Below are 15,850 nucleotides of genomic sequence, written 5' to 3'. Positions count from 1 at the left end.
CGAGATCAAGACTTCATCTCCGAAGAAGTCAAATCCTTTCTGACGAAAGGAGCCATCCTTCCATCTTCCCGTCATCCCGACGGATTCGTCAGCAATATTTTTGTAGTGGAGAAAAAAGGGGGAGGTTCCCGTTTAGTCTTGAACCTCAAGGATTTCAACGGCGGGGTTGTTTACCGTCATTTCAAGATGGAAGGTATCCATCTTCTTCGAGATCTTCTTCGAGAAGGGGACTGGATGGTCCATTTGGACCTGAAGGACGCCTATCTGTCTGTCCCGATCTATGCTCCCCACCGGCGCTTTCTTCAGTTTCAAAGGTTGGGGAATTGGTTCGAGTACACTGTACTCCCCTTCGGTCTTTCTTCCGTTCCATGGTGCTTTACGAAGCTCATGAGACCGGTCATGGAATCTTTGCGGGCCCGGGGAGTCCGTTTGATTGTGTATCTGGACGATATTCTGTTGATGGCTCATTGCCCCCTTCTTCTGCAACTTCATTTACAATGGTCCATCGAACTATTGCAATCTCTAGGTTTTCTAATCAATCCTCTGAAGTCAGACTTTCAACCCTTGCAGAAGATGGATTTTCTCGGTTTCAACATCGACTCAATAGCTTGTCAGCTTCTTCTTCCAGGTCAGAAGATCAGAGCGATCAAACGGGAATTGCGTCTGGTCTTGTCCAAACAACTGGTCTCTTTGCGAACTGTGGCTCGGATTGTAGGTCTCCTTTCCTCTTCAATCCAAGCCATATTCCCAGGTCCCTTATATTATCGCGCTTTTCAGCGCCTCAAGATCAGACATCTTCAGAAGGGCCTTCGTTACTCCGATCTCATTCCCCTGTCGGAGGATGCTCGTGGGGAGATGTTGTGGTGGCTGGACCACATGGAGTCCTGGAACGGTCGAGCTCTGTTCGGGTTGACTCCAGACATCATTATCGAGTCCGACGCGAGCCTTTGGGGATGGGGAGCTCGGTGCGGTTCTATGATGACAGGGGGCCGTTGGTCCCGGGGGGAATTATCCCTCCACATCAATTGTCTAGAGCTTCTTGCGGGCTCTTTTGCGATCTGCTGTCTTTCCCCTAACGCGACGAACTGTTGCATTGTCCTCCGCATGGACAACGTCTCAGCGGTGAGATATGTCAACAAGCTTGGGGGCACGAAATCCAAACTCCTTTCGGAGATAGCCAAGGACTTTTGGCATCTTTGTTTACAACGCCAGAACACGATTATTGCAGAGTACCTTCTAGGTCACGACAATCTAGTGGCGGATTGGAATTCCTGTCATCTCCGGGATTACAGCGACTGGCGTCTCCACCCTCGAGTATTTCGGACCTTGGTCCGGGTTTGGGGCCCATGCCACTTGGATCTATTTGCCTCTTGCCTGAACAAACAGCTTCCACTATTTTACAGTTGGCGCCCGGATCCGGAGGCTCTGGCCATGGATGCCTTCCTCCAGTCTTGGCCTCCTCTCCTGTGCTACGCGTTTCCCCCATTCATGATGATTCCCAGGGTTCTGGCCCGCACGAGGCATTTTCTCTCGGATCTGATTCTCATCACTCCCCTTTGGAGGGCTCAGGCGTGGTTTCCAGTTCTTCTGGAGATGAGTTGCTCTCCGCCGCTCCTTCTACCCAACAGGTGGAACCTGTTGCTGGACCCTCTTCTGCAGCCCCACCCTCTCATTCTGTCAGGTCATCTCCGTCTTGTAGCGTGGCGGATTTCGGGGGACGCTGGCATATCGCAGGCCTTTCTTCTGACGCTGCCCGATTTATCGGCGAAGCTTGGGCCCCCAACACCCACAAACGTTATTCGTCAGCTTGGAAACGGTGGTGTGATTGGTGTACTCAAAGATCAATGGATCCCTCTTCGGCAGATGTCACCTTAGTTTTGAATTTTCTTGCTTCTCTTGCTTCTTCCGGTTTGGCATACAGGACAGTCAATAACTTTCGTTCTGCTATTTCGGCTGGTCATATTCCGGTGGATCCTAAGCCTACTGGGGAACATCCTTTGGTTTCCAAATTACTCAGAGGCATCCGGATGGTAAAACCTCCTTGCCCTAAGTATGTTCAATTATGGGATGTATCTGTGGTTTTACGTTTCTTGAGTTCTTGGCCTGACAATTCTTTGCTGTCTAGGAAACAGTTATCCGCCAAATTAACTATGCTGCTTTGCCTCTTGTCCTGCAAGCGTGTGTCAGATGTTCGGGCTCTAGACCTTGCCGGACGCTCTTTCTCACCTGATGGTGTTTCTTTTTCCATTTCTCGCCGTACTAAGAGTAACACGTCTTCTGTGCCTTATCCCTCTTTTCCACACAATCCCAAGCTGTGTGTGGTACGGTGCATTAAGGATTATGAGGTGAGTACTGCACCTTTCCGTCATGATATGCAGGGTCAACTGCTTATAGCTTTGCAAAAGCCTTTCAAGCCTGTCTCCCCCGCTACCTTGGCACATTGGGTTCACTGGCTCATGTTGGAAGCGGGCATTGATGTTTTTGTCTTTGGCGCCCATTCTGCTCGGGGAGCTATGGCTTCAAAGGCTTTTTCCTTGGGGGTTGGCCTCCAAGATATCATGAAGGATATTTGATATTTATGTGTACTTATAAAGCGCTGACGTTCGCTCCCAAGGGAGCATCATGGCGCTAAGCAAGCTGCGGAGGATAACTGAAAAGTGGGATGTGATGAGAGATAATAACTAGATGATAGCTAGATGGCAGCCAATACAGAGGTGTCTGATTGTTGGTAGACCCATGTCTTGAGGAGTTTTCTAAAACTGTTCTCATTTTCGATAAGTCTAAGGTTGACTGGCAGGTTGTTCCAGGCCTTGGCTGCCAGGACAGTAAAAGATTTCCCACCTTTAGTCTTGTATTTGAATCTGGGGATCATGACAAGGTTTGTCCCAGAGGATCTCAAGCAGCGCGGGGGATTGTAACGCTTAAAGCGATTTGCAAAGTAGTGGGGCCCTGTGTTTTGCATGGATTTGAAAACTGTAAGGAGCAGTTTAAAAAGAATTCTTTTATGCAACGGTAACCAGTGCAGAGATTTTAATGCTGCTGAAGCTGATGACCTTCTAGGGAGTTGTAAAACCAATCTGGCCGCTGCATGTTGTATACTCTGCAGCTTTCTGAGGGTAGATTTTTTCACTCCGGCCATTAAACCATTGCAATAATCAAGTCGGGAAAGAATTAAGGCTACCGCGACTGACTTTCTAGCTGCAATGGGGAGGAAATCAAAAAATTTCTTAAGGGATTTAATTAGGCCAAAACAGCGACCAGCAGTGATCCTAACGTGGTCATCGAAGGAGAGGGATGAATCGAATTGCACGCCTAGGTTCCGAGCTGAAGATACTGCACTGGGAGGGGCCTCTGATCCTAAGGGCCACCAGTCTTTCGGACAAAAAGACAGATTTTTACCCAGTGGAATGATTTCTGTCTTGGCACTGTTGCATCTTAGATGGTTTGTATTTAGCCATTTAAATACATCGGAGAGACAGTTTTTGAACCGTAGGTCTGCATCCGTCCACTGTTTGTCAATAGTGAAGACCAATTGAGTGTCGTCAGCATATGACGTGACAAGAATCCCATGTGATTCTATCACAGCGAGGAGGGGTGCCATGTAGATGTTGAAAAAAAGAGGGCTTAATATAGAACCCTGGGGCACTCCAGATGTAATGGATTTTTCGCAGGATAGATAGGGACCAAGGGACACAGTCTGGGACCTATTAGATAGGAAAGATGAAATCCAAGCCAAGGCTGTGTCTGTCACGCCAATCTCTCGCATTCTGTTAATCAGGATGGCATGCGAGATAGTGTCGAACACTGCTGTCAGGTCTAGCAGGATGAGGACAGCTTGCCTACCCTCATCCTGCAGGAACCTGATGGAATCAGCAAGTTCGATCAGGGCTGTTTCAGTGGAGTGACCGGAGCGAAAACCCGATTGTTGAGGGTGCAGGATGTTATGGGCCTCTACAAATGTTTTAAGCTCCTCATGTACTAACTGCTCCGTGATTTTGCTAAGGACAGGAAGTAAAGAGATGGGGCGCATGTTGGTGAGGTCCGTTGGCGATTTGTTCTGCATCTTCAACAAGGGTTTTACAGTGGCCTTCTTCCAATCGTCCGGTACTAGACCGGATTTGAAGGATTCATTAATTATAGCATTTATGTAGGGGTTGACTGCCTCAATCAGGTGATGTAAAATGATAGGAGGACAGGAATCAGTGGGTGCTCCTGATTTACAGGCTCGAATTGCCTTGCTAGTTTGTTGCAGGGAGACAGGTTTAAAGCTGGAGAGAGGGGGATAGTTATCTGTTACCTCTAAGAGGTCAGTCGAAGAAGGGGGAAAAATTTTCTGGATGTTGACAATTTTATCAACAAAAAAGTCTGCGATTCGATTGCATAAGCTCTCTGAAGGAGGTATTTCAGTCATGAGGGCTTTCGGATGAGTGAAAGACTTAACTATTGTAAAAATAGTTTTTTGATTTTGATAGGCTTCAGTTATGACTTTAGTGAAATATTCCTTTTTGGCTGTTTTGATGTCAGCAAGGTATAATTTCCTCTGTTGTACATAACGTGTTCTAGAGGCCTTGTCATATGTTTGTCTCCATTGTCTTTCTAATCTGCGACAGAGAAGATGGCTCTCGGATAAAATCTGAGTGAACCAAGGAGCATTGGGTTTTTTCTTAGGGCCTTTTATCTGATGGTTTTTAGATTCGGAATTGGCTGAAACAATTTGGTTCATCCAGGTATGAAAATTGCGAGAGTCAATTTCAACATCTCCAGTTACTTTAGGGGATAGAGGTAACGGTTTTGACTCCTGCTTTATGCGTTCAGTCACCTTCTTCCAGTTAACTGTGAAGGAGGCCGAGGGACGCCTAATGCTGGGTAGGGTAGGAGGGGGTATAACAATATCAAACGGGATAAAACAATGATCAGTCCAGATTTGCGGTAAAGGAAAGGACGTGGAGAGAGTTGAAAGATTAGAACATATGCCGTCCAGGGTGTGTCCAGCACTATGAGTGGCAGCAGTGATGTGTTGGGAAAGTCCGAAGATGTTTAAGGAGTGTAGAAAGGAAATGGTGTGGGGGTCAGTAAGCGATTCCAAATGTAGGTTCATGTCACCTAATAGTGTAAAGTTGGGGTATTGTAGCACAAGCGCTCCAAGGACCTCATCCAAAGAATTGAGGAAAGGAGTGGCGTTTCCAGGAGGGCGGTATAAGAGCCCCCCCGAGAAGGAAGAAGAGGCATTAATTTTAATGGAAAAGCCTAGGCCTTCAGTATCCTTGAGGTGGCCTAGATCAAAAGTGTGACAGGGAAAAGTTTCCTTAATGATGAGTGCGACCCCGCCACCACGACCCGAAGGTCTGTCCCGCCTGAAGATAATGAAATCAGAAGGGAGGGCAATAGCCAGATCAGGGTTTGAAGAATCATTTAGCCAGCTTTCGGTAATGAACAGAGCATCCAGTTCATGGCTTAATATTAGGTCATGTATGTCCTGACAGTGACAGGCTAGGGACCTGGCATTAACAAGGCCTCCCTTGAAATGGGTGGAACAATTTTTTAAGGGGGAGGGCAAGTCAATAACGTCATATGTTGTCGCAGGGGGTGTCCACTTGCAGCGGGGACATAAAAGGGGGCTGATAAGGGGGTCAATAGGGGGGCAGTCAGAACAGTGGAGGTCAGGAAGAGGACGTAGGGAGAGTAGGTAAGTGCTATCATACCTGATAGTATGTGGTGACAGGGCAGCCTGCCCTGCGCCCGGCGCAGTCCGGTCGCGTACGGGCGCAGACGGGCTTGGCTTAGGCGCGGCTTCGGCGCGCGTCCGGCGCGCCCGCTGCGCCAGCCCGCTGCGCCGTCTGACCGGCCTACACATAATGTAGGAAGAAAAGGGGGCGGGAGTATGGCGCGACTAGAGCGCTCTCCCCGCCTCACTCAAGATGGCGCCCACCGTCGCCGAGATTCGGCAAAAGTGGCAGTGCCGAATGTGGGCGTTAGAAGTATGTCAAGAGTGTCAGTGTGCCTCAAAATTATTTCCCCTTAATTCTATAAAGCCCCCCAAGAATAAGGACATCAATTAAAACAATTCTGTTTAAAACGCTGAGATGCTAGCAAATGGTAAAAATTCACGCTGTTTCAAAGGTACACCACGTTTGCAGGAACACACACAGCTCGCAGCCCCAGTTGCCTCACCGGGGAGAGCTTCTGTAGGGCACCGAGCGCGAGGGAAAAGCAGATTAAATATTCTAAGGGGGCGGGAGTATGGCGCGACTAGAGCGCTCTCCCCGCCTCACTCAAGATGGCGCCCACCGTCGCCGAGATTCGGCAAAAGCGGCAGTGCCGAATGTGGGCGTTAGAAGTATGTCAAGAGTGTCAGTGTGCCTCAAAATTATTTCCCCTTAATTCTATAAAGCCCCCCAAGAATAAGGACATCAATTAAAACAATTCTGTTTAAAACGCTGAGATGCTAGCAAATGGTAAAAATTCACGCTGTTTCAAAGGTACACCACGTTTGCAGGAACACACACAGCTCGCAGCCCGAGTTGCCTCACCGGGGAGAGCTTCTGAAGGACGCAGATTGGTCTTCGGAATCTGTTTTTAAAAGATTTTATTTTAAACCAATTGTTGATGTTGCTTTTGTGGTAGTGGATAGCTTCAAACAAGCATAATTGGAGCCTCCGTCCTGACATAGAATTTAAAATTTGCTAACATTCGAGCCAAGAATTTTCAATTCTATTAAGGACAGGAGGCGAGGATTATCCCACCCTTATTGGCAGTATATGCATTGTATTGGTTGTATTGTATTGGTTCTTGATTTTATGAAGTTTCCCGCCCGCCCTATGTTACTTTTGAACTCCTTCCTTTTGGAATGGCCTTTACGGCTCTATTTTCCATTTCCTCCAGGCTCCGACCTTAAATGAGATGTGCTGCGAGTTCCTTCTCTTCGTGGGCCTACTTCTGTTCCTGTGGCTTTGGGAGGTGCCTTCTTCCTTTCCTATGGATGATGACTTTTCCTTTGGACGTTCCTAATGGATTTTTTCTTCTGTTGTTCTTATTATTCTGGACAAAGAAAGAGGAAGTGGGAACCTCTGTGACTCATTATATACCTTCTATGTACTCTATGGTTACCCAGTGCTTATGGGTAGTGTAGTTTTTTTTTTTTTTTACTGTGTTCTTATTGGCTGCTGTGTTCAGTAAAGAAATTGAGATAAGCATAATTCTCGCCTCCTGTCCGTAATAGAATTGAAAATTCTTGGCCCGAACGTTAGCAAATTTTAAATTGTGGCTCTGCAACATTGCTCTATCTGAGCTGCTTTCTCCTAAGATTCAACTAAGGATACTCACAACACCTCTTGAATTGTAATCCTCCTATCGGACATCTGTAATTTACTAAAACAACAGTACTTTGCTTCTTCCCCTGCTTTATCCCTCTCTAGTGTGCATTATTATCATGGCTCAATCCAACAAAACCCCCTCCTCATAAAATATCCATTGCTGGTCCTATTATCTATAAAATAATTTGTTCGCCTAACCTCTCCAAAAATGCTGCAAAGGACTTCAAGATAAAAGGTCATGAAATAATTCCTGGAAGAACTATTTGCTGACCAGTATCTGTGGGGCTGTGAGAGATGCTAAAAAAAAAGTTATTTTCCCACCACCTATGCCTCTGGGAAGAAATGCTCACTAAATATCTGAAAGTGGAGGAATCTAAAATAATTATTTATGAATATAAACTAGTGGTACTTCGCTCTGCACTCTTCAATTGTAAGCTGCCAATCTCAGTCTTCAAGAATGGCCGGATAATGATTCATTCAACTGATGATGCCCTTGCAAAAATCAACTACCAATTTTTGATGCTCCATCACTCTTGAATGGCTCATTCTAACTCCCGGCACTCGCAGTCCTCTTTCTATGCTCTCTTCCTGCACGTTTACAACGCTGCCCTTGTTTCTGGCGTCATTACCATGCCGCTGAATAGCTGAATTTTCCCCGAGACGCCCGTAACTTGCACAACCTGCGGTAAGATTAATTGAGAGTTGGCTCCTTTCACCCCACTTTGTATTCGTTTATGTCCGGCATTTTTAAACCTTATCCGCCTTTCATGACGGCGGACCCAATCACACTTTGAGTCACTTTGTTTTACTTTTGCATGCCTCCGATGCTGTCACTGACGCTGTTGTTCACTGCCGGGCCGTGTATTTGTTGGAACACACATGTACCCATCCGCAATGAGTATTTTCACTATTAGGGTATTTTATTCATTCACCAGCACGCCTTCCCCTTTTTCGCGCTGTCATTCACTCCATTAGTGCCATCCTTTTAACGTCCGCTCGGGCTGGTTATCACTTTCTTCATATTTACATCTATAATTTCTATGACCCCAGTGTCTTATTCAGTTCGCATTTTTCTCGCGGCTATGTTCACTCCGCTAATTTTAAACTCCATCACCTCGTTTCGGTTTGCAGCCTAACCTGTACACCTTCATACCTTTTGAGACCCTTTTGTCCTGTCCTGCGATAAATACTCTGTTATTTTTGATTTTCTTGTAGAAATTCCCCCTGGCGAAGAGCATTTGCTCGAAATGCATTGGGGATGCATTTGTGACTAAATTTACAGATTTAACTTGTTGGATATTCATCCGTGATACTATTCATTTTGAACTCATCATGTATAAACTTTCAATCACCCAGCATATGACGTAATATGACTTGAAGATCAGTTTACAATAAACTCCTTTATTTTGGAAGATACCCATTGATCAACTTGTGATTAATCCTACAGCGATATCTTATCGCGTCTTGTGGACTCGAGATTGCAACCTTACACTGCGTAAGGTTTTTCTTCGCACATTTTCAGCCCAGTACCTCATGGCCAGGAGGTGATCATCTCGAAGTCCCATATCTTAATTTTCCAGCTTTCACCTAAGATTACTTTGTAATTACCCTGGAGTGCTGCGGTCCTCTCACTTCTCATTCTAACTGCTCCCAATCTCCTCTGAACTCATGCTTGCGTAATTAACTCCCCTTCAACTTCCTCCCTGCCACCTAGTACCCCTCAAACTCCCCACAACAAAGAAAGGCATCTGAACATACCCCATCCTCCTCACTTCAAACTCAAAGCAGCAAGTCAGAGACCCTAGCCAGAGCATGACACTCATAGATCTATTCTTTGGAAATGTTTTCCCCTTGAGGTAATAACTCTCCCCCCAATTTCATATCTTTCTCTCTCACACTCTGTAAGTGTTCCCATAGAGCAACATTCCTCTTAAAGACATTCTACCATCACCACCACCCTACCCCCGTACATGCTAGTAGATCAAACTTTCAGACCTTTAATCAAATTTGTGTGCTGTTATTTCTGAAGTTAAATATTTATTGCCCTTTCATACCCAGCTGCCTCTCGAATGAGGTCAGATTCTTGCTACAATGTCATTCAGAAACCCCCCTGCATCCCCAAATAGAGTCTGTATACTGGAGACAAGAAAGTCCCTTAATGACAATCTTGACGCTTTTCTGGCTAGAATTGAAATATTTATCCTCATCCAATCTGCTTTTGAAAAATGCACTGTACACCCTTGAATTTAGGCTTAACTGTTTTTTACAGTCTCCCATGCCTCCTACCAAACGCTCAGGCATGTTCCCAATTCAAACAAAATCCCTTATTCTAGGTTAGCTCAACAAACTCTCTCAACTGATAATATGACTCTCTCATACAACACTACCGTTTCCCAAAATCCTAGCAGTTCAGATAGCCGTTCATATTCCTCTCAACAAGCTCTCTCATAGGACAACAGCAATACTCTAAGGGGGAGATGTACTAAGATTTTATGATGTGTTTGCGTCACAATAGTGACGGGCATCAGTGCAAAATCTCTTTTTTCCAATTTTCTTTCCAACGCTGAACAAGTAACACAAAACTTAGCACCAAAGGAGCGTACCGTGAGTGGTGCATGGGCATTCCACCCTACGTTTCTGATTTGAAGCCCTATTTACTAAATAAAGTAGAGAGGGTGTAGCATCAGAAAATAATGCCCTTTTGAAGTAAGCTCAAGGAAAAAGAAATGCTTTTTTCTCCTTCCTTTTCCAACTTTGTAAGTGTGCTGCTCTTTGCAGCACACATAAAAAGAGGAAAAAGGGGTAAACTTAGTCTAAGCATGGTATTTATACTGGAAGTGTACCCTTCCAGTAAAAGACCTTTGCTAGACTCAGAGTCACCTATGCACTATGACCCAAGCAGCTAATTTCAACGTTGGAGCTATGGAAATATGGTGCGCTCCTACTCTCTCTCCTTTTCACTCAGCATTGCATTTCTGTCTGTTGCACTGCGCTGTGTGAATACATTTTAAATCTGGCCTTCAATCTTTTAAATAACCCTACCACATTCCAAGGTCCTACTGCTGTTGCACCCACCCATGCTCCGTACGACTCGGTCACTATATTTTAAAACTGAGAGGTTCAAGAAGCTAAAGGGAGATCTGAACAGTTTCATATGAAAGAATAGAGCTGCATGGACAGCCTGGAAAGAATTGTGAAAAAAAATAGATGGGGGATTAGCTTTACCAGACTTCCAACTGTATCATTGGGCTTTCTATCTCAAAAATGTCAGATATTTCTTAATGGGCAACAAACAAAAAGTACCCCCTCATTTAAGGGTTCTGAGAATTTGTTTTCCAGAAGAAGGTAACTCCTTTCTATTTGAATATGATCACCCATTTTTTTTTAAAAGATCAAATATAAGGTTCTACATGCAGCTTGTGAATTATGGGTTCAAGTTAAACAGATCCTTGGAATCCCTTACTACAGTTGTAACACTCTAATATGAAACTCACCGGGAACACCTGAATTCCTCGTAGATGCCTTAGCTGTGCCATTGTTAACATCAGGCTGGATGAAATGGGGGCAGCTCTTTGATCAAGGCTCACTGATCCCATGGCACATGTTAGCAATAAGCAACAACTTCACTCTATCAAGATCAAAATTTCACCAATTAGCTAGTTGGTTGCATAACCAGCAACAAATAGGGCTAGAAACTGAGTGGGAGGGTGAGCTGCTGAAGGACCAAAGTTTTGCGAAGGAGGTGTCCAAATGGTATGGATTTTTGTGGGATCAAAAGATCATCCCCTAAATCTGCCTAGGATATGTGGAAGATGGACCTGTCGCTGTCAGAAATCCAGAGTTTATGGCAAGTATATATGGCTACACTTTGGTCAACAGTGAAATCGGCACCTCTGAGGAGGGACCACCTTTTTACTTTATATTGATCATATTGGTCCCCGAAGAGGCTGTCTAAGATGGGCGGAAGTAAGAAGATACAATTTCCCAGTAGTATCCTAGAAACCCAGACAATGTCCATCTGTTTTAGAAGTGTCTGGTAATCCAACTCTCCTGGCAAGATGTGGGTAACTTTCTTTCAAGATTACTTGGGGGCACCTTAGAGGTAAGCCTTACACTGGTTATATTTGGGGTCCTATCAGGTGAAGGGAGAAACTGCATGTTAAGTAAAACCCAATCACAGCTTCTTTTTGTCTTAATCATAACTGCATGGAGGGAAATATGCATGAAATTGGTATCACACGACTCACCTTCTACACACAAGTGGGTTTTGTATGTGAGACATACTAGTAGGCTGGACAGCATCTGGGGTTCAGCAAGAAGGATAAAAATGTAGGAACCACTGTATGCAATAGATACACAAGACTAACCTGATTAGGGGGGGGGATTGTATTGCCACATCATCCTTGAACTGTCCAATTAAAACGCACTTTAATAATGGAAGAGGCTGGAAACATCAAGCAATAACTCCTTTTTTTAATGTATTGAAGTTGGCCCAAACAAACTTGAAGACTAAGCTAATTGATATATTTGGTATTCGTTTGATCGCCTTCAGCTTAGATCATGGGCCGTGTCATGTATAAGGACTAAAAAAGAAAAAAAGAAAAAAAAATAAGAACTGGTCAGACCACTTCCAATTCCATAGTGCACATCTGCAGTCCAATACTGCATCAAAATCGTGGATCTGATTCAGTCCCATTACCTGGACTTGCTCTTCCTGATGGAAACTTGTCTCTTTGACTCCTCCCAATCTATAAATGACTCCTGATTCCTCAATGCTATGAGATCATTCACCATGATTGGGAAGTTAAATAAGGCAGAGGGAGTGCAATTAGCTACAGTTCTTCAATACTGTGCAAAAACCAAAAGGCAGATCACTTTCTCTGGGTAGAATGTCTCTCTGATGAAATTAAGACATCAGACCCGAAGCCTACTGTTTCTCATATCACCTACAATACAGTCTATGGGATAATTTTCTCTTGGTCAAACAGCCCAAAGAACTAGTAGAAAAAAGCGAAATAATAATTTCTAAAACATCTTCCTGGGTTACTTTAGCCTTAACTGGTGTGACGAGTCCGGCTCGGCTGTATCACAATTAAAGGTGTTTTAAATGTAATATATATATATATATATATATATATATATATATATATATATCTATATATATATATTACCTACTGGCGGTCGCCAGTAGGTATATATAGTTAGGATTTTTTCTCTATGGGATTTTTGAAAATTCTATGTCTAATAACTTTGGCGTTTATGGACGGAATTGGCTGAAATTTTCAGGAAAATGGAACATTTTGTTTCTGAGCAGCCCCTGGAAATTTGGGGGGGGTTCGTCAAGGGGGGGCCGAGAAAAAATGGGGGTCCCAAAACGTGTTTTTAACATTGAGTTTTCCATAGGGCGGTTGGCCTCACTTTTAGCCCGAACGGCTGAATGGATTTGCACGAAACTTGGCAAAATTGTAGGGACTGGTAGCCCGATGTGCCTTTTGTAGGTCTCAATATATGTGCTCCAGTGGATTTTGAGAAATTAACGTTTAAAAAAAGATATATATCTGTAACAGCGGACCGGGCAGCGCTCCAGTACGCGGACTTTTCGCGCAACGGAGCTTTGTGAAGCGAAGCTGATTGGTTCTCCGGCGTCTGTAAACATTCCAAACAGTCCGTAGCGGCCGCCATCTTGTCTCTCGGTAGGATCGAGAGACAAGCGGAGGCCAAACCGAAGGGGCAAATGACCATAAGGGGGCATAGTAGATCCTCCCTGACCGTTTAGGTTTGATGTGGAGGTTTTAAAAGGGCCCCGCGGGGCAAAAAAAAAAATAATAATAATAATCGAACAGCTGAATGGATTTGCACGAAACTTGGCAAAATTGTAGGGACTGGTAGCCCGATGTGCCTTTGCTAGATCTCAATATATGTGCTCCAGTGGATTTTGAGAAATTAACGTTCAAAAAAAGATATATATCTGTACCAGCGCACCGCTTCGCGTACTTTTCGCGTTACGGAGCTTTGCGAAGCGAAGCTGATTGGCTCTCCGGTGTCTGTAAACATTCCAAACAGTCCGTAGCGGCCGCCATCTTGTCTCTCGGTAGGATCGAGAGACAAGAGGAGGCCAAAGCGAAGGGGCAAATGACCATAAGGGGGCATAGTAGATCCTCGCTGACCCCCTAGGTTTGATGTGGAGGTTTTAAAAGGGCCCCGCGGGGCAAAAAAAAATAAATAATAATAATAATCGAACGGCTGAATGGATTTGCACGAAACTTGGTAAAATATTAGGGACTGGTAGCCCGATGTGCCTTTGCTAGGTCTCAACATATGTGCTTCAGTGCATTTTGAGAAATTGACGTTCAAAAACAAGATATATATCTGTAACAGCGCTCCGCTTCACGGAGATAAAATTATATCTGTATTACCTAGCTGTTGCTAACACCAGTTAGCGACGGCTAGTAGGAGATAGCGACCATCTTGGGCCCCACTTTGCATGTGAGTGATATTTATCACTAATGACATGCAAAGTGGGCATGCCAAGATGTTAGCGACTGGAAACAGTCGCTAACATCGCTATCTCCTATTATCAACTTTTGGAAATATTCGAGATAAGCGCGAATATCTCCAAAAGCTAGCACCTGCCCTGAGCAGTTCTTAGCCATGTTATCCAATGGGAGGTGGATAACATGGCTAAGAGCATTAGCTCGGTAATGCATGAATATCGCTGAGTTTTCAGCGATATTAATGCATTGCGGTCGTTTTTTATCGTATTTGCGATAAACCTTGATAATAGCAAGGTTTATCTGCGATAATTTCTGACGGTAAAAAAATCGTTGCTAAGCATCGTTAGGGATAAATATCGCTTAACTTTGGTAATATGCCCCAACGTCTGTTAACGTTCGATTCGAAGGAAATCAGGAAGTGTTGAAAAACATTGTCTGCGCCATCTTGTCTTTTTTCAAATGCCACACTTTTGTCGTGCACGGCAGCCATTTTAGATGCCTTGACCAGACCCACTCTGTGCACGCTGTCGATCCTTAGCATGGCTCCCCACCCTCGCAAGCATCTCCCCCAGGCAGTGGTCACCCCCGCTCTCTGTCTTATGCATGGGTAATAAACCTCCCCCCATCTGCGCTGCTCTTCCCTGAGAATCACACCCTGTGCCCGCCCGACACCTCCCTTTCGCCCTATTCACTACCGCACCCTCTGACACTCCTTTTCCTCTGTGTCCGTTTGTCCAGGCTGGTCCTAGGGTATCAGCTAGCCCTGCAGATGTAGTTTATGGCCACAGCTGTAAAGAATCACCCCTCTTCAAAGGAGTTATAGTAGATCAAGGCCCACACTCGATGAGATCCGTCACAGCAGACGCGTTCCTATTATCTGAAAACCATCCTGTATTGTGATTGGGGAGGGGACCGAGCCTGAAGCGGAAGATTCCAGGGATGACTCTTTGTACATCAAAGTTTTTACAATATGTGTCACATTAAAAATATATAGCACTCCGACAAAGTAGTAAGATTATAAAACTTTAATAATTTATAAATATATACAAGAAAACAAAAATAGTAATAACATATAAACATTTTTAGGGAAAAACAACGAAGTAGCGGTCGGCTGTGCGAATAGTCCCAACGCAGCACAACGTCCAGATTTCCGGCGTGGGGCGTCGCGGGGGGTGGGTCATCAGTAGCAAACTGTTGTGCGAATAGTTCCAAGGCAGCAGAACGCGCTGAAATCTAGATGACACGAAAGTGATGTCTAGTAAGTTGCCACCCAGCAAATAACGGCGTGGGGCGTCGCGGGGGGTGGGTCATCAGTAGCAAACTGTTGTGCGAATAGTTCGAAGGCAGCAGAACGATGGCACCAAGGTGATGTCCAGTAAGTTGCCGCACTGGTTTTGGTATCCTACAATGCTGCTCCGAAAAACGGCGTGGGGCGCCCCGGGGGAGGCGGCGTGAACGGGCCTCTCCAGGTGGAGTGTCATCTGTTGTAGTGGGCGCCCCTTTACCGTTTCAGTTGCCATTCCGTCCGTTTTTGGTCCACTGTGTCAAAAGCCGCAATTCAGCTGAGTTGCGCCCACTCTTGCGGTGCAGCGATAGGCGGCTGTCACAGGACTCTCAAAATGGCGGCAGGCTGTTTCCTTTTTGGGCCTGGTCCACTGAAATGGCCCTGGGACACCTTGGAAATCGGACGCTTGTCTGCTAGGTCTTGGACCCCATTCTCGAAAGCGTCCCCTCCGCCTTGAGAATTCATCAAAAGTTTTGGGGGCCCCGACTCCTGCAGGCTTCTGGTGGGGAGCGGCTGCCATGATTGCTAGCGGAATGACCACTACGGAGCTACGAGATGGTGGTGCTCTCATGCTGACGCCAGCTTCAGTCTGAAACATCCAGAAACAAGGTGGGGCTTTCATCGTTTGGGGAAAAAAAGAAGTTTTCATCCAATGAAAAGTGTTGTTTTTAGGTCATATGATCAAGCCTTCCATCATTAGGAAACCAAAAGTAAAATGAACCAATGAAAAGTTTTATAAACAAGTCACATGACCTGTT

This window comes from Lissotriton helveticus, chromosome 8 (genome assembly GCF_964261635.1).
Source record: "Lissotriton helveticus chromosome 8, aLisHel1.1, whole genome shotgun sequence".
Lineage (NCBI taxonomy): Eukaryota > Metazoa > Chordata > Amphibia > Caudata > Salamandridae > Lissotriton > Lissotriton helveticus.
Note: the sequence above shows the minus strand (reverse complement) of the source record.